This window comes from Anastrepha obliqua, chromosome 1 (assembly GCF_027943255.1).
Source record: "Anastrepha obliqua isolate idAnaObli1 chromosome 1, idAnaObli1_1.0, whole genome shotgun sequence".
Classification (NCBI taxonomy): Eukaryota; Metazoa; Arthropoda; class Insecta; order Diptera; family Tephritidae; genus Anastrepha; species Anastrepha obliqua.
This window is the reverse complement of record NC_072892.1, coordinates 31,693,722-31,709,895: the sequence shown is the minus strand read 5'-3', so window position 1 is coordinate 31,709,895 and position 16,174 is coordinate 31,693,722.

Sequence of the window (16,174 nt, the reverse complement as noted above, 5' to 3'; positions counted from 1 at the left end):
ACTGTTTGAATACAAATTTTTTTGGACAAAACTCATAATGATTACGATCCCTACATTTAGATAGTCTTCTTAGGAAAGTTCTTAGAAGTCCACAACAAAGTTTTGCGGTATTCTAACTTTCGGTGCTTTGTTCAGCTCTAAGCTTTGCTAGCTACTAAATGAGGCTGCGCTGACCAGTAGTAGAAATGCCCTAATAACGCCCTATTGCGCTGATCAAACACAAAACAAGTAAAGAGGGCGACAAACCTCCAAAAAGTCACTAAACTTTCTTTTTCTTTCTTTGTATATTAAGCGTTTAATTAAACTGAAAACTTGGGGAAAAATGAAAGTGCGATAAAAAAAGCATCAGAGTTAAGTCAGAAAAATACCAAACATTTATAATTGAAGTGATTGAAGTAAAAACAAATGCAAATTTGACAAAAACAAAAAACGCTAATTTACACGAAGAAAAACAAACAAACAAGTAAAGCAACATTTTAGAACATAAATTTGAAAACAATAAAAAAAAATACAAAATAAATCAATCGAATAAAAAAAATAAAAAAATAAAAAAAGTATTAGTAAATGAAAATAATGTCACCGATTGAATATAGCGTCGCTAAATGAAAAAATACAACAACTAACGGAATTAGTAACATTGAAAAATTTAGTAAAAAATAAAAGTAAAAATATGTGGAGCAGCAAAAAATTGTGAAAATTTAACAGCAAATGACATACAAATGAATTTAACTCAAATAAATGTTAAATAATTAGAAATATTAGGTAGCAAACATGTGTTGTTTAAAATAAATAATAATAATAAAAACCGTAAAATAAAGAATGTAAGCGGAAATGCTATTACTGCTTTCACTGTTGAAACCCTTCCCTAAAAACTCAATAAATTTCCAAACATTGAAAGCAAGCTATGAGCAAAAAATTCTATGCGACATTAATAGATCAATGCAAATAATACTTGCAAAGTATATTAGTCAAATTTTATATTCAAATCTTTTGCATTAATATTTACGTAGAATTTTAGGAAATTATACTCACCTTTCGCGAAAACAAATGAAAAGCAAATACCACCTCTCTGTTTTTTCAAAAACTCTTAACTCAAAACTGATAATAAATTATATGTTTTTGTACATGCACACATACACACATACAAACATACATATATACAAATGTAAATAAATTGGGTAGCTGCGCGAAAGAAACTTATGTAGAATTTGTATGGTTTTTTTTTTCAAAAACACTGCAATACAAGCAAACTTCTGAGGATCTCTGTTGTTGCTGTGGCAAAAGCACAAAATTCTTACAAAAAAAAAAAAAAACTGAAAGCGACTTAAAATTAAACGATTTATAGGAACGGTTTTTAGGACAAGCGACTCCCAAAGATGATAGATTACCAGGTGTACTATTTAGCTATGGTGAAAAAGAATATTGTGAGGGGAGATTCGGCTGCCGAATTCTGCACGATAATTTCACACATATTCACGCATATTCACACACTCGTCCAATCAGTCGTTGTTCACACGGCAGTGAAGTGACTTGAGTAGTGGTTTCTTTGATTTTTTTGTATATCACCAACACAATCTTAGCTTTTTCGTAAACAAAGCGCTTCGTGACCCCAGTTACGTCAACCTATCAGCTGATTCTGTCAAATACACTGGGCGCCGTTTAACAGTCTGTTATTGGCCACACCATTTAAATTTTTTCACCATTACTCCATTCTTATAGTAAATATGTATAAACAGAACCAAATCGCTGAACGAAATTCGTCGGGTGAAGCTTCGCTGTCAAAATTAAAACACATTGCAGTATATGAGATTGCACAAAAGCAAGGCGAAGGAGGTCCATTGTGAATAGATTGAAGAATTAATGAATGGAAATGTGGTTTGCTCTTCACTCATCGCAGTACCTCATCCAAACCCAGTTTCTTTAATATACCTAAGATATAGCTGGCTTAGGTTGAACGCATGTGCCTTTCTTCCGGCCGAGATATCTCATTCTTCTTCGCGCTATAACATCGCGTTCGAGAAGAATGTGTGTTGGAGTTTCCGAGGATTGGTCGTTAGTTGACCTTAGCCCTGAGCCAGTGCAGATGTCTGAACTGTGAGAATGCCTTTGGCTGAGCATTCTCAGTTTGTCCTTAGGAAGTGTTATTTGTTACCTGAACCTCCTTTGATTATGCCTCCTCAGTAAGAGCTTCGGCTGGCATGCTCCCATAATTTGGTGTTAGCTTAAGTCTTTTAGCCCAGCTCCTCCCTTCTAAGCGTATCGTTTTTTCTGTTTTTTTGGAACTCATATTTTATTTTATAGAAAGTAAGGGCTCGGTGCATAGTGACATTGCGGGAAACTGCGAAGCCGGCGAGCTGGCCAGACAAGGGACCTGTGAGGTAGTGTGCCCGCGAAAGGAGAGGATTGGGATCCCCTTGACAACCTGCGTTCTACTCCTGGATGGGCTTTGCACCAACTCAGCGAGCGCTGGGCAAGTACACGAACATGTGGCACTTCAGTGGCGGCACTTCCAAAATTAGAAATAGATTTAATTCGTCGACAACGGCAATTTGCAGTTTTGCACTTTTGCAGCAAAACAGTATTGCGGCGAGCAGTGAATAATGGGTTAACGGCTATCCGCTGTTAAAATTAGAACACATTTAATTGCATGAAATTTCACAGAATTGCGGCGGAACAGATTTCTTCTTATGGCACCCGTGCGTTGCATAGCGTTTTCCGTATGTTTGGCAGTAGCATTACGACCACTGTAACCTGCTCCCGTTACAGTAGAAGTTAGGTCGCTGGAGTCAGTATTTGAATTCACGTTTTTCGTACGACGAGCTGTTCGACAAGGTAAGCGCTATGGTCTAAGTAGTATAAAGGGGAATTCAAATGGTCCACCACGGCAGCGCGCCATGGCGTGGCAAAGCCACAATTACGGCCTAAGGCGGCCCGGTATTAGGGAGGGGCCGATAAGATACAGCCGGTCAGGTAAACCCCCTGGCTGCAAACCATCCAATGGGTACGGTGTTGCATAACACCCTGGATTAGGGGGTGGGAAAGGAGAGGAAATAATGGGATGACCTGGGTTTAGGAATAACAAGGGATCTTCGTCGGTACGGTGATCTTCGCATGGGGATTGGATGGCCACCAATTTCGCGGTAAAGCGGATGGATGGCTAGTCAATCCCCATATGGAGCTTTCCTCTTAGTTGGTCTCCATGATTGGGGGTCAAACCACCACTTAAGCCTCATCCCCGCGGCAAGGAGACCAACATGATGAGGAGACCAAATCAATTAGATTTATTTCTATTTTTCCCGACTGGTTGAAGACTCAGGGTTGCTTTTCTGATCACTTGATTGCAATTTATGTGCTTACACGCAGCAGCAGGCAAATGTCAAGTAAATAATATTTATTCGATTTGCACAAGAAAACATGCAAAATCTCAATAATTTAGAAATAAGTTGGTTTTTAGTAATAATGAGCTTCAACGAGTTGCTTTACAAATATAGTAACCGAAAAGATTTCACTAGAAATTTCATTTTATTTTAACTACAAAATGTCAGCTGAAAATTATTCTGTCTGTCCGTTGCAATTGTGTTTAACCACCCGAATTATCCAACGGAAGTGGGTCAACTGATCAGCAGTCAATCCGTCATCCGTTGTGAAGCTGCAATTTTGTTTCGATCCTGAAGTCGTGCTGTCGTCAAAATATTGTGTTCGTAATATAAATAATTGCGTTTGTATTTTAATATTTGACAGCTGCAGCCTGCCGTCTGCCGTCGTCAAAGTGTTTACGCTATTAAACCTACAGTGCTGGATAAAAGTATAGGCACAATAAGGAAAAAACGCTCATTCATTTAAGGAATTACAACACTTGCGTTCCCCGCTTTCGTTTCAATTGCATGTTATTCATCCTTTAATTCAATTTTTAAACCAAGTGTTATATTTACTATATTTTTTACCAGAACGGTGATAGAATCTAAAATGTAAAAAATGTGAATTTTCAGGGGGACAAAAGTATAGGCACAATTTTTCATTCTTTTCCCATTTCTAACACTTTGTGTACAGCTGGCAACTCTTTTTTACAAGACATATGTTTTAATATACCGTTACTTAAATTTTAATAGTTTTGTGTGCACGATCAGTGAAAATTAGTGCGTTGCGTAAGATTTTTCGTCACAATGAATTCAAAAGGAAAGGAAACCATAGATTCGCAGCGTTAAATAATAATGTATGTATGTATTATATTTACATAAAAAAGGAAAGTCGCTTGCTGAGATCGCAGAAATGATGGATCGAAGCCGTTTCACCATTCGCACCATTGTTAACCGCTTCAAAGGGCAAACGAATTTCACAAGTTCGCAGCGAAGTGGTCGTCCGCGCAAATTAACAGACCGAGAGCGCAAATTGTGCGAAAAGTGAAAAATGATTCGAAAATTACATCAATCCAGATCGCGGTGGAGCTAAAACAAGATTTTGGCAAAGAAGTCCATGCCAAAACAGTTAGGCGAGTACTGCATCAGGCTGGGCACAAAGCTTGTGTGGCTAGGCGCAAGCCCTTCATATCTGCAATCAACCAAAAGAAAAGGGTGGCATATGCCAAACAATTTGAAAACCAGCCTCTTAGCTACTGGGGCACAAGGTATTACTTTCAGATGAAAGCAAATTTTTCGTTCAGACGGCCGGAGAACTGTGTGGTGAAAACGTAACCTAGCTTACGCTGCAAAAAATCTAGCACCAAGTGTGAAGTACCTGTACGTGGTGGTGGATTAATGGCTTGGGGTTGCATGTCTGCTGCAGACCTGGGGGAGCTTGTATTCGTTGAAGGTCTAATGGGCAAATCAGTTTGTTTAGAAATATTGAAAACAAATTTCAAAAAAGTGCAGATCATTTACCAAACTTCTTCACATTTCAGCATGACAATAACCCTAAGCACACGGCGCATGATATAAAGATGTGGATTGCTTATCACATGGCGCATGTTCTGCCGCACCACCAACAGTCTCCGGACCGCAATCCTATTGAGCATTTGTGGGAGGAATTGGAACGACGAGTCAGAAAATGTGCGATTTTCACGAAGCCTGCATTGAAAGCAGCATTAAAAAAAGAATGGCTTAATATTGGCGAAGAATTTACGAAAAAATTAGTGCACCTAATGACGAATAGATTGAAAATCGTATTAAAACAAAAAGGCTTTCCAACGAAGTATATAAAAAGCATATAAAAGAACTGTGCCTATACTTTGGTCCCACAAATATTGCTGCACTTTTACTTTTCTCTTAATTTAGGGTTTAAGCACTGTGAATTTTCAAAAATTAAAACTTAATTTTTTAACTAAAATGTACGAGCATGCGTAACTTATGTGGAATACACAGTTTTTGTTATTGTAGATTTGAAAAACTTGATTTTTATTCCATTGCCGTTATTGTGCCTATACTTATGTCCGTCACTGTACTTTAACTGCAAATCATTATTAAACTAGCACGGAAATATTGGCGCCCAAGCTGAACTCGGCGTTCATCCGTACTACCGCTTTTTATGGTATTTCTTCTTGTATAGCTTCTTAAATTCCGAATAACTTTATAGCATACATACAAACAGATGTATAACTTTAACTCTTGGAGTCTGAAATTATGGCGCATGACCATACATTCTAACCCTTTGCGGTCGTATTAAATTTGGACACGGATGTCGTTCCGGTCGGAATAAATTTCCGTTGAAGGAGCTGGGATACATAACTTGCCAGTTTATGAAGGATAAACAAGATTTATTAATTATATAGTATGGAATTTCTACAGCATAAAACTGGTATATAGCACAGCTAGGAAGTGCTAGCTGGCAGTAGACATATGACCGCAAAGGGTTAGTTTAAAAAAAAAATTGTCGTAATAAACTTCATTTTAGAATTTGAATAACTAACGAGCATCACAGACAAGGCAGGCGTATAATAAAATACATATTATTAAATAAATATATTTACTAGCGCAGGTTAATCTATGAATTGAATTGATTCAAAGTAAAAACAAATTGGCTTAAATTTTAGAAGTGGGTCAAGGAATTATCCAACTAATATAGAAAATACTGTAAAATATAATGTGGGGCCAGACAGAGGAACAGCTTGTGAATATTAACTCCATTCATTTGTTACTCTACATACATACATGTTTTAGAAAATACATACATACATACATACATACATACATACATATGTATATTTACTATGACTGTTAAGCGCAACTGAACTATTGGAATGATTGCCAACGTCACTACTTTTCTATCACCAAAGCAGCATTATTCAATTTTCATGTACCTTTGCAAAGAAACAAAAACAAAACAAACAAAAAAAAACAAACGCAAAAACAAAACAAACAAATAACTAAGAAGCATATTGAAAACTCAAACTATCTACAAATAAGGGTAAATAAAACAACAACAAACAAGTGCAATATAGGAAAGAAAACTTGAAAGAAGAGCATAAAACGTAGCAACATAAATACTTTAGCCAACTGAGAAAGTATGTAAGAAAATTTAAATTTAAATAAAAAACAAACAAAAAATCAAAAAACATTTGAAACAACCAACTACACCGATACATTAAACGCGTATTCAATACGAAAAGAATAAAAAGTAAATAATAATTATTAACAAATTATATAATTATTTAGCGCATAAAAAACTAGGAAAACAAAAAAAGAAAAAAAAAAACAAATAACAAAAAGCAAATGTAAGTGTAAAAAAATAAGCAAACTAAAGAGAAAATACGCCGTGCTACAGCCATTTTGTAATTTTCAGATGACGCAGTAGATATTGCAGAACTGGACGCGTGCAACACAAAGCCATGTTCAGCCGAATTTCATGTTTCACATGCCCCGGTAAATATTTATTTATTGTCAAAAAAAAAAAAAAGTTTCCAAAAGAACAGATTTCGCTCTTATTGAACTGTACGATTTACGATTGTGAGCCGGTTTTATGAAAGCGAAAGTTTTCGAAATTCGAAATTCCAAACATATGCACACATTGGAGTGTTATTCGCGTTATAATCGAGCAAACTCTACCTTCACAGTGATTTTTAGAGAAAATTTGCAATGATAAAACTTGAAAGTTGAAAAAATGTAAAAACTAAGGTAAAATTTTAGAGTTTCCTCGATTGCAACTCAAAGCTAACAAAAGAACTAGAAATATGAGAATCTCGAAACGCTCAAAACGTACTTACTATGTATTTATAAATTTTTCTAATGCAGCCAGTGCCGAAAAATCGGTTTTTTAACAATAAATAAATAAATTTCAGGATATATGAAAACTTTGCAAAATGGTTTTGTATTGCACCCGACTAGTTAAACAGCGTCTACTTGTAATCTTAAAAGTATATGGCATTTTCTTTTCACTGTGTAGCATTGCATTATCATTGATGCGAAATAAATAAAAAAGTATAAAATGCATTTGGGCAGTGCAATAAAATTTATACAATTTTTCTTTATATATTACAATTACAGAATTTGCATTAACATAATATGGCACATCTACTCAGTCATTTCAATTTATAACATAGTAGAAAAACATTAATTTTTTGTTGAATATTTAGGAAATTGCATTGCCGCAAATAACTCATTTATTGCCTCTTATCCAAAGCATATTTACACACTGTACAAAGAAAAATACCAAACGTAGGGTGTGTGAGCAGTATAAAAACAAAAACAAAAACAAAAACTAATTATAATTATAAAGTTAATGTTAAATTAAAATAGTCAAAAGTCAACAGTTGGTATGTAAAAAACAAGCTAAAACACAAATACAAATAAACTAAAATGCAGAGAAATTTAAGAAAAACAAAATAATGAATTAAACCTAAATTAAAACATGAATATGAAAATAACTACCAAAAAAACAAAACAAAAAAAAAAAATTACAAATAAAATGTATAACAATAAATGCGCATTGTGTTTTATTAGGATGAACTGGTTCGGTTTTTCGGTTTTTTTACTTTCCTCTAAAGCAGAGCACGAGCTTGCTCGAGGCACGTAATAAAAGCGGCAATACTGCTGCACTGATGACAATTTGCAACATTGTTGCAATTGTTCAACTGATACTTTTTTCACGTTCGGCAAACAAAAAATTTTTGATGCCGATTTATTTGTATTCGCGCGCAACATTTGCCGAATTTTGACACTTCGAACGTGATGCTTTTGACAATATTGCCAGAATTTTACATCGAACGTGATACTTTCACAAATCATGCAACATTGCGGTTGTGATTGAAGCTCGAACAAGCCCCACTTCCTTAATGCTGTGGCAAAATTTCAGGGAAATCCAAGACAAACTTACGGAGATATTTGACTTAACTGAAGTGATCTATTGCAGTTAGAGAAACTCTGAGGAAACAAAATTTTAAACGAGATTTGCGGGTTTATTTTAGGAATATCGAATATTGCTTTTTTACTTCCTGCTAAAGCATCAAGCAAACTTGAGTGAGTAATGGCACTTTAACCGCAAGGGGATTTTCAGGACAACTTGAAATTAGAGACAGTTTTTGTTCAGCCGATAATGCCGACGTTTTACCAGAGATTTTCATAATTTGTACATGGTTGCAAAGCCTGGGCTCTTACAATCGCGCTAAGATAGTTTCAAAGCAAACGGACCAAAAATTGAGGGAGTAATGGCATTTATACTGGAAGGCTATATGTCAAAGTTTCAGGCCAATCAGAGCGAAATTGAGGAAGTTACAGCACTTTTTCCGAGGAGATTTGACAGTTGTTTGACAACCGATTTTCATAATTTTTGCATACTTCTGCAGTTACGTGCCGAAGTTTCAAGGCAATCAGAGCAAAGCTGAGCAAGTTATATCACTTTTACTGGAAGGTAATATGTCAAAGTTTCAGGCCAATCAGAGCAAAATGGAGGGAGTTGCAGCAATTCTACCGAGAAGATTTGACAGTTTTGTTGTTTGACAACCGATTTTCGTGATTTTTGCATATTTGGAAAGAGTGAAGTTTTGCAATTACGTGTTCAAATTTCAAGTGAATCAGAGCAAAGCTGAGCAAGTTGTATCACTTTTACTGGAAGGTAATATGTCAAAGTTTCAGGCCAATCAGAGCAAAATTGAGGGAAATACCGCATTTTTTCCGAGGAGATTTGACAATTTTCATGATTATTGCGTATTTGGAAGGAGTGAAGCTTCTGCAATTACGTGTCCAAATTTCAAGCCAATCATAGCAAAGCTGAGTGAGTTATAGCACTTTTACTGGAAGGTTATCCGTCAAAGTTTCAGACCAATCAGAGCAAAAATGAAAGAGTTACAGCACTTTTTCCGAGCAGATCTGACAGTTTTGTTATTTGACAACCGATTTTCATAATTTGTACGTATTTAGAAAGGGTGAAGCTTCTGCAATTACGTGCCGAAATTTCAAGCCAATCAGAGTAAAGCTGAGTGATAACTCCCTCAATTTTGCTCCGATTGCCTTGGAACATTCATTGCGTGATGGTACAAGCTCTAGCTTTTCTAACCATGTACAGAATTTTAAAATTGGTTGTAAAACAACAACAGTATTGAAGGAACAAAAGCGCTCTCTGATGTAAAGTTGGACTGAATATCCTCTTTCACTAAAAGTGCCATAACTCCCGCAATTGTGCGATACATATACATACATATATTAGGTGCACAACTCACATCTCGCTCATGTTTTGATGAAAATACAACTTTATTCTGAAAAAATAGTTTCATGTGAATCATTGAAACTATTGACCATCGCTGGCTACCACTTTTTCCCATCTTTCTGTAGATCTCCTATACCGTCACGGTAAAACTTCATCTTTTGAGACTATCCACGGATCAAGCCATTTTTTGACGTCTTCATATGAATGGAACTGCTGGTCAGCTAGACCATGTGCCATCGATCGGAACAGGTGATAATCGGAAGGCGCAATATCTGGAGAATATGGCGGATGGGGTAGGATCTCGCATTTCCGTGTTTCCAGGTAGGGTTTAACGGGTTTGGCAACGTAAGGCCGAGCGTTGCCATGCTGTAGAATCACTTTTCCATGCCTCTCCGCGTATTGCAGCCGCTTCTCGCGCAGTGCTCGGCTCAATCGTATCAATTGAAGTCGATAGCGATCCCCAGTGATGGTTTCGCTTGGTTTTAACAGTTCATAATAAAATAACACCAACTTGGTCACACCAACATAACCAGCATAATCTCCGCAGCGTAAATATTCGGCCCAGGCGACGACGTAGAAGCATGACCGGGCAGTCCCCATAACTCTCTTTTCTTTGGATTGTTGTAATGAATCCATTTTTCATCACCCGTCACTATGCGATGAAGGAAACCCTTCCTTTTTTGCCGCTGGAGCAGTTGTTTACAGGCGAAAAAACGACGTTCAACATCTCTTGGTTTTAAGTCATCAGGAACCCCAGTCCCCTGTTTCTGAATCATTTCCAAAGCGGGTAACTCCTTATACTAAAGCAAGCTCTTCTTGCGTTTAACACAGACCTTCATTGAGCAATGCCTCCAATTCAGCGTCTTCGAAGGTTTTTGGCCTTCCTTCACGCGGACGGTCTGTGATAACAATAACAATAAGTACAATTTTTACCTACAATTTAAAGAAGAATAGCTTAGAGTAAGAATATCCAGTGAAATTCGTTACATAATAATGAACATCATATAACATATACATATATTATACAATTTTACAACTTTTGCATTTACGTTATAACGTTTTAAATCTTTGCATTAAATCGTTAGGCTGACATTTTTTTAATCTTGAGGAGTAGCTTATCTTGGAAAGGTTATTTGCTCGGTTATTGGGATGAGTGGCAGTCGGTTGTTGTATCTCTGGCTGAGGTTGTTTATTTCTTCGAAAACTGTCGTAACTTTTAGGTCACGGTGCAATATCTCGTTTCGTACAAACCATGGCGCATTGGCACACATGCGGAGCACCTTTGACTGAAATCTTTGTATGATTTCTAGATTTGATTTTGCAGCTGAGCCCCATAATTGAACTCCATACGTCCATATCGGTTTCAGAATAGATTTGTAGATAAGCACCTTATTGTGTGTGATAAGCACCAGTGTAGTGATCGCAATTTCAGTCCAAGTTGCTTTCGCTTTAAAAATATGTATATGCGATCGCCAAGTAGGACGCCGGTCTAATAGAATACCTAAATATTTGGCATTATCTGTTTGTGGTATTGGAACGCTGTTAAGAGATATGGCAGGACATGAGCCATTTCGAAGAGTGAATGTTATCTGCGCCGATTTGCTTTCGTTAGCTTTTATGCGCCATTTTCTCATCCAGTCGCTAACACTGTTAAGGTTTTCTTGTAGGTAATCAGAAGCAATTGAGGGAAGAGTACTCCTGGCCATGACGACAGTATCATCTGCATACGTGGCTGTATATGTGTTCTTTGATAGTGGAAGATCTGCCGTGAACAAAGTGTACAAGACGGGCCCTAGAACACTTCCTTGTGGTGCACCTGCCCTGATTGCGTGAAGGTTAGTGGTTTCGTTGTTTACTTTAACAAGAAAATGTCTATTTTGCAAGTATAATTTTATGAGCATATAGTATAACAGTTGTGCGGTAAGCCCTGCTTAAGCTTGTATAGCAGGCCTACATGCCAGACTTTATCGAAGGCTTGCGTTATGTCTAAAAATACCGCTGTACAGTATTGCCGCCTCTCAAGTGCTTGTCTAGCGAAATCATACACACAATTAACTTGCTCTACGGTGGAGTGATACTTACGAAAACCAAATTGGTGGACTCGAATGAGATTTCTTTGCGTAATTATTGGGTTTATCCTTTTTAAAAGCAGCTTTTCGAAGAGCTTGGAGGCAACAGGCAATAGACTTATTGGCCTGTAATTGGATACCACGCTCGGGGTCTTCCCTGGCCTTTGTATAAGGATGATTTCAGCAACTTTCCACTGAGTTGGATCATCGCGTTAAATATAATGGTGATGAATTTGTATCTACATTTGGGCAGTTCTTTTAAAACCTTACTAGTTATTAGTACGTAACCTGGCGCCTTTTTGGTTTTAAGAGTTTTGGTTGCTGCGTATTTAACTTCTTTCCAGGTAAATCGTACAGTCGGAAAATCCATTTGAAACGGAGCTGAGAGAAATTCGTTAACTTCTGAGTCTACCTCCGCACTTTGACTCGGAAATGGTTGGAAAACATTTGATAGATGTTTGGCAAACTCTATTGCTTTTCGTTTATCAGTTTTTGCCCAATCTCCATTACACGTTTTTATCGCTGGGTTGTGAGACGTTGGTTGTGAGATCTATTTCGTTGCCTTCCAGAGTGAGTAGTTAGTAATATAGCTTTCGTAGGTGACAAGTTAGATAAGTATTCGTCAACATTAAAATCAGCGTCTTTGAAGCGACGGAACCAATCTCGGCACGTTGTTTCACTTAAAGCAGTATCTCCATAAGCTTTTTGCACCTCTCGATGCGCTTCAGACACCATTTTTTTTTCGAATGAAAGAGGAAAATCAACACGTCCCGGAAATGACGATTATTCGGCACTAAATCATACATTTTCACAAAACCAAAAGTATATGATACCAAAACAAAATCACTAATATGGGGAAGCAGTTTGTTACCATATGTCTAAGCTTGGTTTATGACGTTTAGGTTATGTTAGAATCGACTAGCACACACACCTATTGACAAACAGAGGGATCTTAGTTGCGCACCTAGTATATAAAGGGTGTTTTTTTTAGAGGTTAGGTTTTCAAGTTAGCACTACTTTTTTCGTAGATGGTCTTTTTGACAGCTGTCACTTGATTTATGCTCAGTTTGGTTTGCCATTTCATAATGAATAGACTTACACCTGAACAACGTTTGCAAATCCTGCAAATTTATTACGAAAATAATGGTTCGGTTCGCGCGACGCATCGAAGAAAATTTTGTTCAGCGATGAAGCTCACTTTTGGTTGAATGGGTATGCCAATAAGCAAAATTGTCGCATTTGGAGTGAACATAATCCACAAGCCATTGCTGAGACGCCGTTACATCCTCAAAAAGTCACTGTTTGGTGTGCTCTATGGGCAGAGGGAATCATTGGTCCATATTTCTTTAAAAATGAAGCCGGCCATAATGTTACAGTCAATGGAGAGCGCTATAGAGCCATGATTAATGACTTTTTCGTGCCTGAATTGGACGATGTTGATGTGGACGACCTTTGGTTTCAACAAGACGGTGCTACATGCCATACAGCCAACGCAACAATCGATTTATTGAAGGAAACTTTTGGTGAGCGCATTATCTCGCACCGTGGACCTGTGGCGTGGCCTCCAAGATCGTGCGATATAACACCGCTGGACTATTTCTTGTGGGGCTATGTGAAGTCGCTTGTCTACGCAGATAAGCCCGAGACGATTGACGTCTTGGAAGAGAATATTCGGCGCGTTATTGCTGACATACGGCCCCAATTGCTGCAAAAGTGGTCGAAAATTGGGCCTCTCGGCTGGAATTTATTCATTTTTAAAACATAATGGCAGACCCTTATCTTTATAATAAAGCTAAATTCTTGGCCATAACATTAAATTATATACGTTTTATTTCATCTTGAAAACCTAACCTCTAAAAAAAACACCCTTTATATATATATATATTTATTTATATATGCACAAGGTGTCACAAATGTAATGAATCAATTTCGTTTTAGAATAGCTTTTATATCAGGTATATAAAAAAATTGAGTTTCGGCGACGGAAGGGATTATTTTGGTCTTTACGCACTCCATTGCTTGTCTGCTGGCCTTGCACATTTACACTGTGGGAAAATATAATGGTGTACTAAAATTTTGCGCATAGACTGCATCAGTCATTTGCAAATTTTTTATAAAAGGTTGTTTACAATAGGTGATCAATGGTTAACGGTGCTTTGTTCTGTGTTACATTTCATCTTCTATTTTGCCTCTTTCGCATTTTGGACTCACTTAAGTAAGCAAATGGGTTTTGTGCTTGGAAGAAATAATAGAAATTGTATCTGTTTTGTGATAGCAACGAATTTCAATCCTTATAATTTCACTCAGATGTCCTCAAAGGAAAATTTAATTTAAATTTTAAGAACTCCTTTGTTTCAAAAAATTTCCTAACCCCAGGAACATCGCCCAACTCACTCCCCAAACCCAAAAAGGAAAATAATCCTGTGCAATCCCACTCCGGCACAATAGTCTGTTGATTACTTGCATGTGGCTGCTAAAATGCTTAATGCAGCAGGGGCGGCAGTAGCAGCAGGCGACCAGTAGCAGTGCGCAGTGCGGAAGATTTCAATTTTATTGAAGTCCGCAACCATCTGTTCGATTCGTTTGACAGACAACACGTACAGATGGCGCTGTAGTCATCGGAAATCTTGGTTTCTAAGCTGCGAAAAGTGGGCAGCCCCACCAGAGAATGTTAATGGACCATTAACATTCTCTGTCAACACAAGACTATCTTGTCGTGGCCCTATGTTCCCGAACTGAGTGAACAAGGAAATAAAAATTAGAGGAAAGGCATAGACAAAATGGGCTGCGCTAAGTGTTGAAAAAGAAAACAAGGAAAAACGTTGGATCAAATCGCGGATTTAATGAAATGTTCAAAGAAAAAAGATTCTACAGCTTTTCATAACGTATCGGAAGCAGAAACTCGAGGAAGAGAACGTAAAGTTTTGGGAAGAGAAAACATGAAATTCATACATACGAAAAGGAACCCTTTTTTAGTCATCAAACGAGCTATAAGCTGAGCTAAATTTGCCAGTTACTGGTAGATACAGGGTGGGTACAGTTCGATACCGGCTAGTAGAGGCCGGATTAATAGGAAGAACACACGGAAGAGTACTGCTGTTGAATGCCCTCATTGGAATCAGTAGGGCGCTTCAGAGCACTCCTACTCTAGCGCTCAACGGCACATTCAGCCCGTAGTACCCGTGGACTTTGCAGGAAAAACCTCCGCTGCACGTAACGCAATCAAATTGAGGTGTTCGAGCCATAAGCTAGACTTCAGCTACGTACACTCTAGAAATCTTAAAAGTTTTGAGTTCAGCCCCGTGCTGTTGGATAATTGTACACCCTCGCTAGGTCCGATCGAAACTTTTTTCCATTCACATTCCCCCCAAGTGACGAGTAGGCGGGGTGCAACATTTGGAGGTAAAGCATGGCAAACATGTTTACGGATGGCTCGAAGTTGGACGGAAGGGTTGGCGGGGAGTATACTGCAAGAGGGAGCTCCAAGCTCAAATTCAGGCTTCGGGACCACTGTAGTGCTTTCCAAGTGGAGGTAGCCGCAATTTAGGAAATACTGGATTGATTGCCTACTTTTGTAATTGCAATAAAGGATGTAAATATCTACTCCGACAACCAAGCGGCAATTAGGGCCTTGGGCTCATTGTTTGTGCGTTCGAGATTAGTCAGGGAATGACTGGCTTCACTCTCTCGATTACATCCGTATACTGCGATATTAGGTCACAGGGGCATAGCGGGAAACTGCTGGGCTGATAAGCTGGCTAGAGACAGGAGCCCCTGGAGACGAGTTCATCGCAAAATGAGAGGAGAACCCTTGGTCTGCTCCGGGAAAGATGGGCTTCGCGTCAACTCAGCGAGCACTGGGGTAGTGCGCAAACGTGCAAATTGCGAGATCCTTCTGGTCACGGGTAGTTCGGGCGCACTCGAGAGAACTTCTAAGGCTAACACAGCTGTAGCTATCGAATTTGGCAATTATCCCTCCCGGACATTGTCCGTTATGTGTACATGCGACGAGATTTATGATTGCTTCAAGTCTTCTCTGCCGAATGATCTAAGCACCTTCTTCTCAGCTGCCCTGCTCTCGTCGGTCAAAAATTTAGACATCTGGGCTCTTACTTTTTCGCTGCACCTGCGGATATTGCGGGCTTAAATACTACACATCTGGTGAAATTCATCAGTAGTGGCTTATACGAATGTAAATAGCCACCATTGGTTATCATCCATCGCCTCCAGAAGAAATGGGTCACACACGACAACATTGTGCGAAAACAATCGTGGTCAAAGCGTGATGAAGCAGCTCAAACGGTGGCTAAGCCAAGACTAACGGCCAGGAAGGTTCTACTGGGTATTTGGTGTGACTCTCTACTGTCAACTACTGAACCGTTTGAAGCTAGCGATTGACCCGAAACGTCCAGAATTGGCCAACAGAAGATGTGTACCATCAGGACAACGCAAGGCACCACACATCTCGCCAG